The sequence below is a fragment of the Oryx dammah genome, unplaced genomic scaffold (genome assembly GCF_014754425.2).
Source record: "Oryx dammah isolate SB20612 unplaced genomic scaffold, SCBI_Odam_1.1 HiC_scaffold_2, whole genome shotgun sequence".
Classification (NCBI taxonomy): Eukaryota; Metazoa; Chordata; class Mammalia; order Artiodactyla; family Bovidae; genus Oryx; species Oryx dammah.
Genome location: NW_024070186.1, coordinates 68,982,214 through 68,994,093, shown reverse-complemented (window position 1 = coordinate 68,994,093; position 11,880 = coordinate 68,982,214). Strand labels below are relative to the sequence as shown.

At 41.3% G+C, this 11,880-nt stretch overlaps 1 long non-coding RNA gene across 1 annotated transcript; it reads left to right on the top strand.

Annotated features, from left to right (window-relative positions):
- Positions 1 to 36: 36 nt before the first annotated feature.
- Positions 37 to 1,972, top strand: LOC120871446. Its single transcript, XR_005723017.1, has 2 exons — positions 37 to 348; positions 1,119 to 1,972. It is a non-coding gene; the product is annotated as an uncharacterized LOC120871446 (long non-coding RNA).
- Positions 1,973 to 11,880: the final 9,908 nt, after the last annotated feature.

Below are 11,880 nucleotides of genomic sequence, written 5' to 3'. Positions count from 1 at the left end.
CGCGCCCCCTGCAGGCACCTCCGCGCCTTCGCGGGTGCCTTCCGGGAGGGGTACCGCGCGTCCCGGAAAGAGCGGGTGATTCCACCCTCTAGAATTGCTCCTAGCGAGGAGGGAACTCCCTCCACCACCGCCGCCCCTCTCTCCCTCCCGCCCAGAGGAAGTGGGAGCGGCAACGCGCGCCAGAGACCCTTTTCCCACCAAGTTCCTCCATGGGGACAGGCGAGAATGGTCTTGGTCGGGTTAGGCAAAGCATGTGGCATTTCAAACCCCACAGAGTGGAATGCCGCCTGTTGGGGACGAAAAGGGCAGCCGTCCGCAGTGCAGAAGGGGAAATATAAAAGATCGCGGGTCAGTCTTTATCCGAATTCCCTGCCTCAAAAAATGTTGGTGGAATGAATGTGAAATTATGGCGGATTGGATTAGATGATTTCACTTTTTCTGACCTTGAGTTTCTAGGAGCAGATGTAGAGAAGATTAAGTGAGCATAAATAAACTTGGGAACGGGGTGTGATCACACGTTTAATCTTTTTGACAAAGAGTTAAGGTAGTTAGTCCAAATTTACAAATTAGTAAAGTGAGCTTGTGAGGGTGTAGAGACTAGGCTTTATTCATTAATGATTGTTAAGTGGATGATGCCTCCCTTCTGGATTATGTGCCCAAGGTCACTAGTAGGACTGCAATGCGTGTTTTTTTCTTTCATCGTGTGTGTGCTTTTCTTGGTTATCACATACTAACCAATCAATCACCAGATAATAATAATCATAGACCTTACTCTGGCCACATCAGCTAACTCCCAGGCGATAAAATCATATTTGAAATAGACGCTAGTGTGTGAGGCTCAATTTTTACAATCTCATAACGTTTATGTGTGTGCTCAGCCCAAATGAATACTTACGAATGCTGACATGGCCTGAATAAAGTACGAAGAGGTTTAGAGGCACCTTTTAATCCTAGTATAGTTATGGCACGGAATAGGGAATTGACACAGGTTTCTGGAATTTGTAAACAACAGGGTGTTTCATTCCCCCTTCTCCCGGAGGGTTGTTTCTTGACCAGATATGGTGGAGGCCACAAGGGGGTGGTATGGAATCACCTTTAACGCTCCTCTTTGCCTGCAGTGATGAAAACCAGGTGGCCGTCCTGGGAAAGAGGAGGTGGTTTTGCCCGCCAGCGCCTTGGTTCCACTAGCGTCGTGCTCTGGCCTCTAGAGCCTTTCGCGCTGGCAGCAGCTGGACATCAGCTCACTGTTGGCTAAACCGACTCTTCTGAGAACAAGCTCATAGAAAAGGTACACCACAACTAAATTTGGACTTTATTTCTTTCACCTCTTCTCTGCCTGGGACAGTAGTGTGATGAATCTATCTTTGATTTGGAGTATGTTTCTTTATTGACTTAAGAGATATGAACCTGTTTTCTATTGCCTTGTGAATAATGACAATTCCTACAGCGAGCCCCTGTTAAATAAATTACTGACAAGGAGTCTCACGCTCTGAGCATAGTTTGCCAAAAACCTGAGCACTTTATTTTTTGTAAACTTGAATATTTTCTCATATGATTCTTGGCCATTTGTATTTCTTTTGTGAATGATCAGTTATGTCCTTTGCCCATTTTTCTAAGTTTGTCTTTTAAAAAAAAAATTAAGGTTTTAAATGTTTTATCTGAGATATATGTTCCATGTGTTTCTTCCTGGTTTGTTTTTACTTTTTAATTTCTTTAATGGCACAGACATTTAAAATTGTGAAATCAAGTCTATTAATCTTTTCCAAGTTCTGTTGTTGCCTTACACTGAAATAACCTTTTCTCCTACACAAGATCTGGTTGCATTTTTTACTTTAACTTTTTAATTGATCTGTAATTTATTTTGTGAGATGTGATGTGAGATGAGGAAAACTTTTTCGCTGTTATATTTCTTTTTTCTTATTTCTCTCCATTTTGTATAACAGCCTGAAAAAGATTTCTGAGAATAACGTCATCTGATACTCAAGTAACTTCCTAAGGCATTCTAATTTTAACTGCATCGGCGTCACTAGGAGGCGATTGTTATAGAGGCCTGTGCTCTAGCCCGGGAGGGTCTAACTGGGTAAGTCTGAGATGGAGCCTGTTGTTCAGTTGCTCAGTTGTGTCTGACTCTTTGTGACCTCATGGACGCCAGGCTTCCCTGTCCTTCACCATCTCCCAGAGCTTGCTCAAACTCATGTCCATTGAGTCAGTGATGCCATCCAACCATCTCATCCTCTGTTGTCTCCTCCTCCTCCTCCCTTCAATCTTTCCCAGCATCAGGGTCTTTTCTAATGAGTCGGCTCTTTGCATCAGGTGGCTGAAGTACTGGAGCTTCAACTTCAGCATCAGTCCTTCTAATGAATATTCAGGGTTGTTTTCCTTTAGGATTGACTGATTTGATCTCCTTGCAGTCCAAGGGACTCTCAAGAGTCTTCTCCAACACCACATTTCAAAAGCATCAATCGAGTTTCTAGCAAGTTCTCAGGTGATGCTGCTGGTGCAGGATCACACTCTGAGAACCACTAGCCTTTAAGGATTTCCCCACCCAACCTCTCATTAGTTAAACAGTACAGTACTTTTCACTATTCCATAGACAGACACTGATGCTGAAGCTCTAATACTTCAGACACTGATGCTGAAGCTCTAATACTTTGGCCACCTGATGCGAAGAACTGATTTATTTGAAAAGACCCAGATGCTGGGAAAGATCGAAGGCAGGAGGAGAAGGGGACCATAGAGGATTAGATGGTTGGATGGCATCACCAATTGGATGATGGGTTTGAGCAAGTTTGAGCAAGCTCTGGGAGTTGGTGCTGGACAGGGGAGCCTGTGTCCATGGGGTCACAAAGAGTCGGACATGACTGAGCGACTGAACTAGATAGGTCTAACTCTTTGCTCTTTTATGTTTCTTCTGTGTTTCTTCCACCTGCAATTCCTTTCCTTTGTTTCTGTCTATAAGATCAAGCTCACACTTTATCTCTTTCCTATGAAATCTTTGATTTTTCCTAGCAGAGATCTCTGATCACTCTTCTGAGATTTTATAATATTTGGTGCCTTAGTCCTCTTACCATCAAAGATGTATTTATTGTGGAAATGATGAAGCTTTAAGCTTCAAGTCTCTGCCACTGCATGAACTTCTTCTAGGATAAGGTACTTAATTTCGCATTTATAATTTTGTTCTTTTTCTTAAATTAGTCCCCCCAATTTGCATAAACTTCTGTCCTGACAAAATTTGCCTTCACCCCTGTTTATCATATCATCTCTCCACAGGCTTTGAATTCTGGTTTTGTTATATTCAGGTCTGTTCCATTTCCCTGCTTAGCACAGTGTCTTGCATAAAGCCTCAATAAAATTATTCACTCTTTATCTACCTTATGTCCAGCACTGTGCTAGGTACTGGGGATATAGTATGAGCAAGATGGACATGGTCATTACCTTGCTAGTCTTTACATTAGAGGAGATAGGTAATTAAACAGCACTGGAATGTGATGACTCTCCTGTGAAGAGGCTAAGCCATGTCAAGGGAAATTGAGATTAATAAAGGATGAAAAAAGCATTTCCCCAGTAAGAAAATATATTTGATATCCCTGGGAAGAAATCTCAATGATTGTTTAGGTCTATGGTGGGCATTACTAATGTCAACAATCTCCCAGTTTCTGGTGCTCTCTACACTAAGGCATATATTTCACCTCTCATACCACTGAAGTTGGGTAGAGCCATATAACTTGCTTTGGTCATTGAAATGTCAGTAGACGTGCTGTGTTAGTCCTACACGGAGGCAGTTCACTTCTGATGCTTGCTTCTTTAGCCCTCTCTTCCTCTGTCTGGAGAGCTATCAGGACACATAGCAGATGTAACGAGAGCAAGAAACACACCTTTGTTGTGTTAAGTTGATAAGTTTTGGGGATAATTTCTTATAGAAGAATCATTTTTTGTCACTGACTAAGGCAAGGGCTAAATTTATACACCCATTCCATTAGGTCCAAGGCTTGGGAGAGGGATCCAGGTGGTTACAAAGCTGCCTAGTGGCGGCAGAGGGGGACTTCAGGCAGAAGTCCTAACACCAGAGGGGCTCCTCAAAGGCTTTTGGGCTTGGAGGCTTCTAGCTGTGCTTGCGTGCTAAGTCATTTCAGTTGTGTCCGACTCTTTGTGACCTCATAGACTGTAGCCCGCCGGGCTCCTCTGTCCATGGAATTCTCCAGGCAAGAATACTGGAGTGGGTTGCCATGCCCTCCTTCAGGGGACCTTCCCAACCCAGGGATTGAACCCGAGTCTCATATCTCCTGCATCGGCAGTCAGGTTCTTTACCACTAGCCCCACCTGGGAAGCCCAGTTGTGCTTGAGGGTGAACCTTTCCAGGAAATACTTGCCCAACCCAGCCTGGGGTCCAGCCAAAACTGTGAAGGTTGGTCAGGTGATCACCCATCTTCTTGATGAGTTTCGCCTGCTTTTCCAGGAAGTAGCTCTCTAGGAAGTCACAAAGGTGGGAGCCTGCAGGGGCAGAGCCCAGGGCATGCAGATCTGAAACAGTAGTTCAGGTTCTTCTTGAGAGTGGTGGCTTCCATAGTGTCCTGGGTTTTACCCTACTCTTCTTGAGATGGCTTTTGCACATTCTGGAAGGGGGTGTGGCTGTTGTGCTGGTTTTGCCTTTTCAAGAGATGCTTGATGTCCTTGTGCTTCTCTTGTCCAATTCATGGAAAAAGTGGCCCATATCCTCCAGAGCCACATCCTTGCAGTCAAAATGTCAATAGAAGCCCAGACAGAGATGGGGTGTAGAAGACAATAGAAGCCTAGACAGAGATGGGGTGTAGAAGGCCAGATGTAGGTTGACCAGACGGTTGATGGTGGCTTCCATCTTGGTAGAATAATTCTGGTGAATCTGGGAGCTCATGGTTGATTGGTGATGAGGAATTAAGCTCAAAAAATGGTGTTGGCTGGTCCTGGTGACCAAGGATAGCTGAGTGGCCGATTCCAGAGGTTGCCACTGGAAAAAAAGGTCCGAGGGTGGTCAGAGGCTGGAACAAGAGGCCCCTCTCCGTCTATTCCATTCAAACACTGTTGAAGCAAAAGAGATCTGTGGGACTGCCAAGTGCACCAAGTGTGTAGCAATCTTATCAGGCCACACTGAAAAATCTATATAAATCTGTTAGAGCTGTAATTTTCTTGGAGTATTTTCATGTAGCTCTTCTCATGTCTTATACCAAGTGGTACCAAATTCTAAATGGTGACTATGGGAGCTGCTTCTGATGCCAAAAGCTCAGCTTCTTTGTACTCCAATGCTGAATCAAATCTTGGGACAGAGTTTTGGGTGAAGTAGAAAAGGATCATTTTATTGGTTTGCCAGGCAAAGGGAGACACCCTCAAAATCATGTGTCCTTCCCTTGGGGAAGATAGTGAGATGGTTTATATTTTCCAAGAGGGTGTGATCAGTTTATGGACATTCTTCTGATGGGTTCTAGTGAGGTAAGTAGGAATCAGCATTGTCAACCTTCAGGTCCAATTCATCTGGTGTCTACATGTTTGTAGGTAGCATACCGTCATAATCATTAACTTCCTCCACCTAGAGAGGGTTTCAGTATGTGCAAAACAACTCGAACACATTGTTGTGTGTATCCATTTTGGGGAAACAGGCTCTTGCCCCAAGGCTGCTCTTGAATGTTTCTCCTGGTCTTGTATCTCCTCCCTTCCTTAATTAATAACTACTTGAGTCTGCCCATTGGAACCCAAAGAAGGTCATGAAGGCTAAATGAAATCTGTTTCCTATGATCAAAGAAGTGGGGACGGGGGCACAGAAAGGCTCTGTTCCCAGGAGCCCCATAGAGCCCTACACAGCATCACTTTTGATGATGAGGAATATCCAGAGTTTACCTGTTTCGAACTTCGATTAGTCTAAACTGACTAGCATTGCTTTTCCTGTTGGCAATGGGAGTGAAAAAATCAAAAGATATGATTATTTATAATGGTCGCTAATCACAGTAAAACACCGCCTCCTAGCAGAAGTGGTTAGGAATTCTCTGGGGTCTTCCTCAGTAGACTGTATGCTTAGTGAAGGTAAGAAATATCTGTCTCATTGACTGCTAATCCCTAAAGCTTGCCTAGCGCAGTGCTGACAGAATGATCACCTAATATTTACTGTAGGAATGAAGCACAAAAGGAAAGGATGCATGAAATACTTACGCAGTATAAATATTTGTACAAGGTTTAGTCCATTTTGTGTGTTCAAAGTATGTTTAATAGTAAAGATTACTTACTATTCCTCTCATATTCAATTTCCCCCTCAAATATGTTTTGAAATGTTAAATCTGTTTTGAAATAGAAAAACTGATGTGAAGTCTTAAGGGGAAGGGTAACATCAAAACAAGCTTAGCTCAGTTACTCTTAAAGCTACAAGATTTTCAGGTACTTTGAAGCCATTAAGAAAAGAAAAATGATTTAAGGAGGAACATCAAAAGGAACGTAGGTCATGATTTTTCTGTGCTTCACAGATGTAAAATCCCTTTGAGAATTTTTATGGATTGTGTATCATTGATTTACTCATAAAAATGATGAGGTTTGGCATATTCAAAGGGTAGTTTACTTGGAGAGTAATCTCACTTAAATTTATTGTTTCCATTTTTAATCTGATGTCTTTTGGATATTTTTCTTGACTTTTATAGATTTTCCAAATGTATGTAAGAATAGAGAGAAGAATAAATGTACCCTCATATACTCATCATCCCATTTTCAATAAGTACCAAACCATACACTACTTGTCTTTGTCTTTTCTTTTTTCCTTTGGTTGTCCTGCCTTCTCCCCCTCCTTTTTTTTTTTTTTTCCTTTTTCAAGCTTTTTGAGGAAATCCCAGATATTTTACTCCTACACAATTCTCTATAAAATATGAACATCTTCTTATGTAAACACATTTCATTTTCACACCTAACAAAAAGAACAGTTATTCCTTAATGTCATCAAAGACACAAATTTCTGTCTCACTCATGTCCTTTTTTTCAATTTGTTGAAAAACAAGATCAAAGCAAGGTCTATAGTCAAGCCTACTTGTCATGTTTCTTTAGGTACAATTAACCTGGAAAAACCCACTTCCTACTTTTTTACTTTTGTTGATTATGGAAGATGAACTTACATTTTTTAAAATTTTCAAATATTGTAAATTTTGTTACAAATATAATCCCTAAAATTTGCACTTTAAGGAATTTTGCATCTCTTAGTCTTTGCTAGCTTACAAAAAGAAGGGAGACTCACAAAACAAAACAGCCAGGCTTATGGGGTGGGAGGGAGAAACTTGTGAGCTTTTGTTAATTTATCTGGCTCTGTAATATTAAACTGATTGAGAGGTCTCATTTTTCAAGGAAAAACAAAACATTATTGAGTACAACTAAGTAATTCAGTGGAGGAGGAAATGGCAATCCACTCCAGTATTCTTGCCTGGGAAATCCCATGGACAGGGAGTCTGGAGGGCTATAGACCATGGGGTTGTGAGGGTCGGACACGACTTAGCAACTAAACAACAACAAGTAATTCAGTCACATTTTCTAAGCTTATCACTATTAACATTTCTTGTTTCTTTGGCTAATTAATTTTTATTTCTGTAAGGGCCTCTGAAAATTAGAGGTTAAAATTAAAATCATTGAGACTGAGATTTTCAGTTCCCTGTATACATATATCTAACCTTCTTCCTTATGAACAAAACCCTGACTTGAGACAGAAATGTGCCCAACTTAAAAACTGCTTTCCAAACAGTATGGTTCCTCAGAAAACTAAAAATAGAATGACCATATGATCCAGCTATCCCACTCTTAGGAATGTGCCTGGACAAAACTATAACTCAAAATTATACATGCACCCTATGTTCATAGCAGTACTATTTACAATAGCCAAAACATAGAAACAATGTCTTAAATGTCTATCCACGATGAGTGAATTAAGAAGTGATATCTATCTATATGTATATCTAGATATACAAAAGAGACATCACTTTGCTGACAGAAGTCCATATAGTCAAAACTATGGTTTTTCCAGTAGTCATGTATGGATGTGAGAGTGGGACCATAAGGAAGGTTGAGCACCGAAGAACCGATGCTTTTGAACTGTGGTTCTGGAGAAGACTCTTGAGAGTCCCTTGGACTGCAAGGAGATCAAAACAGTCCATCCTAAAGGAAATCAACCCTGAATACTCATTGGGACTGATGCTGAAGCTGAAGCTCCAGTACTTTGGCCATCTGATCAGAAGAGCTGAGTCATTAGAAAAGACCCTGATGCTGGGAAAGAGTGAAGACAGGAGAAGGGGATGATAGAGGATGAGATAGTTAGATGACATCACTAACTCAATGGACAAGAGTTTGAGCAAGCTCCAGAAGATGGTGAAGGACAGGGAAGCCTGGAATGCTGTAATCCATGGGGTCACAGAGAGTCAGACACAACTGAGCAACTGAATAGCAACAAATATATATATATATATACACACACACACACACACACACACACACACACACACACACACACTGGAATATTACTCAGCCATAAAAATGAAACAATGCCATTTGCAGCAACATGGATGGACCTTGAGATTATTATACTTAGTGAAATCAGACCAAGGCAAATATGATATCAGTTAAATGTAGAGTCTAAAAAATAATACAAAGGAGTCAACATACAAAACAGAAACAGATTCACAGACATAGAAAACAAACTTACAGTTACTAAGGGGCAAAGGGACAGGGGGAGGGGTAAATTAGGAGTATGGGATTAACAGATATAAACTACTATGCTTAAATAGAGAGGCAATAAGGATTTTCAGGGAACGGTATTCAATATCTTATAACCTATATGCACAGGCAACCATATTCAATATCTTATAACCTATAATGGAAAAAATCTACAACAATATAATTGAATCATTTTTCCGTACCCTGAATCTAATATTATAAATCACCTATACATCAATAAAAAATTTTTGCTGAATTCTTTAAAGAGAAATTCCCCAGCTATTACTGTATTGCTGTTTCTTTTTTTAGTTCAGTTAGTGCTTGCTTTATATATTTAGGTGCATTGATATTCGGTACATAAATATTTAATATTGCTGTGTCTTCCTGATGAATTGACCCTTTTGTCTTTATATAATAACTGTTTTGTCTCTTTTGACTGTTTTTAGCTTAGAATCTTGGAGAAGGCAATGGCACCCCACTCCAATACTCTTGCCTAGAAAATCCCATGGACGGAGGAGCCTGGTAGGCTGCAGTCCATGGGGTCGCTGAGAGTTGGACACGACTCAGTGACTTCACTTTCACTTTTCACTTTCATGCATTGGAGAAGGAAATGGCAACCCACTCCAGTGTTCTTGCCTAGAGAATCCCAGGGAAGGGGGAGCCTGGTGGGCTGCCGTCTGTGGGGTCTCACAGACTCAGACACGACTGAAGTGACTTAGCAGCAGCAGCAGCAGCAGCTTAGAATCTATTTTTTCTAGAATTTGTCTCTGCTTTTTTTTTTTAGATTGCTGTTTGTTTAGAATATCTTTTTCCATGTCTTCACTTTCAGTCTTTATGTGTCCTTAAGGCTAAACTGAAACTCTTTGTGCAGCACATCACTGGGTTTCTTTTATCCATTCATCCCGTCCATGTCCTTTTTGAGGGGAGGGGTGGGACTGTGGCTTTAGAATCTCAGTTTCTTGAACAGGGATCAAACCCAAACCATAGCAGTGAAAGCCTGGAATCCTAACCATTAGGTCACCAGGGAACTCCCATTCCATGTCTTTTGATTGGAGAATTTAATCCATTATGTTGAAAGTAGTTCTTGATAGATGGGGACTTCCTATTTCCATTTTGTTAACTGTTTTCTGACTTTCTTAGATCCTTTGTTCCTTGAGTGCTCTCTTGCTGTCTTCTATTGTGATTTGATAACTGTGACAGTAGGCTTTGACTCCTTTATTATGATTGTCTGTGTATCTACTACAGGTTTTTCCTTTGTGGTTACTATAAGGCTTATAAAAAATATCATATAGTTATAACATTTTATTTTTAAGAGAGAAGAATTATTTACAGAATGCATATTATGTGCCTGTGTGTGTGCTACTCACTGGGACATACAAAGTAGAATAAAAGAAAGCCCCCAGCCGTGAGAAACTGTCTGGGTTAGACAAATGTTATCTGAGCTGGGGAGTGCAGGGCAGACAGGGCTTCTTGGAAGATTAGTAGGAATCAGCCATGTTACAAAGATGGGGATGTTTGTTGGCCAGAAGAAATACATATACAAAGGAGAAGAGAAACAACAGATTTGGTATTTCTGGGATAAAGTGTAAAATTTGAAGTTGGATGTGTTTTTAGACTGGATAAATGGACAGGGACCAGGTCCAGGAGGGTTTTGTTTGTCTTGATAAGGGGCTTAGACATTATTCTGTAGCCAGGAGGAAGCCATTGATAAGCAGTAGCATAAACATCAGATTTGCATTTTAATGGTAACTTTAGCAACAACAGTATGAAATAAGGGTTGCTTCCCAGGAGGTAGAGAAAACAGTTAGAAGCTGTATTATTCTAGGTGGTAGATGATAAAGACTTTGAAACAAAGCGGCAGTGTTAAGGACAGAGGAAGTGGACAAATTCAAGGAGTATTTAAGAGGTAAATTTGTCAGAACATGGTGATAGGATGTTTGGAGATGAAAAAGTGGAAATAATATAGAATGAGTTTCCAGTGTCTGCCTTGTGTGGCTGATTAAATGGTAGATTAACTGGCATAGAGAATGCAGAAAGGGGAGCAAGTGTGCTGGCAACAGAGAATGAATTGGGTTTTGATATTGTTAAAACCTAGAGGAAATCAACCCTGATTATTGGAAGGACTGATGCTGAAGCTGAAGCTCCAATACTTTGGCCACGTGATGTGAAGAGCCTACTCATTGGAAAACTGATGCTGATCTAAATTGAGGGCAGGAGGAGAAGGGCACAACAGAGGACAAGATGGTTGGATGGCATCAGCAATTCAATGGACATGAATTTGAGCAAATTCCAGAAAATAGTAAAGGACAGGGAAGGCTGGTGTGCTGCAGTCCGTGGGGTCACAAAGAGCTGGACATGACTGAGCCACTGAACAGCAACAACAGTTGTTGAATTTGACATACAGATGGAGTTAGTTAGGCACATGTGATACTTTGTAGAAGGACTTGGTCTCAGTTCAGTTCAGTTCAGTTCAGTTCAGTCGCTCAGTCCAACTCTTTGTGACCCCGTGAATCACAGCACGCCAGGCCTCCCTGTCCATCACCAACTCCTGGAGTTCACTCAAACTCATGTCCATCGAATTGGTGATGCCATCCAGCCATCTCATCCTCTGTCGTCCCCTTCTCCTCCTGCCCCCAATCCCTCCCAGCATCAGAGTCTTTTCCAGTGAGTCAACTCATCACATGAGGTGGCCAAAGTATTGGAGTTTCAGCCTCAGCATCAGTCCTTCCAATGAACACCCAGGACTGATCTCCTTTAGGATGGACTGGTTGGATCTCCTTGCAGTCCAAGGGACTCTCAAGAGTCTTCTCCAACACCACAGTTCAAAAGCATCAATTCTCTAGCACTCAGCTTTCTTTATACTCCAACTCTCACATCCATACAGGACCACTGGAAAAACGATAGCCTTGACTAGACAGACTTTTGTTGGCAAAGTAATGTCTCTGCTTTTCAATATGCTATCTAGGTTGGTCATAACTTTCCTTCTAAGGAGTAAGCATCTTTTAATTTCATGGCTGCAATCACCATCTGCAGTGATTTTTGAGCCCCCCAAAATAAAGTCTGACACTGTTTCCCCATCTATTTGCCATGAAGTGATGGGACCAGATGCCATGATCTTAGTTTTCTAAGAATGTTGAGCTTTAAGCCAACTTTTTCACTCAGTTCTTTCACTTTCAT